A 1,437-nucleotide genomic window follows, 5' to 3' on the forward strand; every position below is an offset into this window, starting at 1 on the left:
AAGTCTTGGCTAGCTAGGAACGCAGTTTTCTATGAAGGACCTAGGAGAAGCGGGCTATATTTTAGGCATCAAGATCTATAGAGATAGATTGAGGCGTCTTCTAGGATTGTGTCAGAGTACTTACATCGATAAGGTCTTGAAACGGTTCAAGATGCAAGATTCCATGAAAGGAACCTTACCGATGAGCAGTGGCACAGTTCTCTGCAAGAGTCAGTGTCCTACGACACCGATGAGCAAGAACGCATGGACCGGTTTCCATATGCTTCGGCAATTGGATCCATCATGTATGCCATGCTTTGTACTCGACCGGATGTATCCTACGCGTTGAGCATTACGAGTAGATATCAGTCAGATCCAGGTGAGTCACACTGGATCGCCGTCAAGAACATCCTCAAGTACTTGAGAAGAACTAAGGATGTGTTCTTGGTATACGGTGGGTCGGAAGATGAGCTCGCTGTAAGAGGTTACGCCGATGCTAGTTTCCAGTCAGACCCGGATGACTACAGATCGCAGTCTGACTATGTTTTCTACTTGAACGGAGGCGCTGTTAGCTGGAAGAGTTCCAAGCACACAACCGTTGCAGATTCTACTACAGAAGCTGAGTATATTGCGGCGTCGGACGCGGCAAAGGAAGCTGTTTGGATCAGGAAGTTTGTTGGTGACTTGGGTGTGATTCCTAGTACAGATAGCCCCATTGCTCTGTATTGTGACAACAATGGAGCGATCGCACAAGCGAAAGAACCCAAATCCCATCAACGATCCAAAAACATACTCAGACGATTTCACCTTATCAGGGAGATCATAGACAGAGGAGACGTGCACATTTGCAGAGTGTCGACAGATGACAACATTGCCGATCCGTTGACGAAGCATCTCCTTTCGTCGAAGCATGAGGGTCATGTTAGGGATATGGGCATTAGATGTTTAGCAGTTCATTATTAGAGCCAGTGGGAGATTGTTGGTTTAGTGCTCTATGATCTACTGTTTATGAGCTTTATTCAGATACATTTGATGTATTGATACTATCTACGGTTTTATGAGAGTATTTGATTCATTACATGTTCTTGTATACTAGATGTGTTATGAAATCCATGTATCATTATGAATGATACTAAACTCCCTAATCTTGTGTCATTATGAGAATGATGACATAATAAGACTAGTATGATGTGTGATTGATGATCATATAGATGATCATATGTATTGGATACGATCACAGTCATAGGTATTCGTTGGAAAACGAAATACTGGATTGATCCGCATGAGATTGTCACATGGAATAGCGTCATGACTGGAATCTCATATGGCGGTTCCATATGGAGTTACGTACTTTGATTACGTCAAACGTCCTGCGTAACAGGAGGACTATAAAGGCGTGTATCAGGTACGAAGCGAATCATGTGCTGGATTGTAGATAGTCAAGACAGGATTTGTACC

The sequence above is a fragment of the Tarenaya hassleriana genome, unplaced genomic scaffold, assembly GCF_000463585.1.
Source record: "Tarenaya hassleriana unplaced genomic scaffold, ASM46358v1 Cleome104, whole genome shotgun sequence".
NCBI lineage: Eukaryota > Viridiplantae > Streptophyta > Magnoliopsida > Brassicales > Cleomaceae > Tarenaya > Tarenaya hassleriana.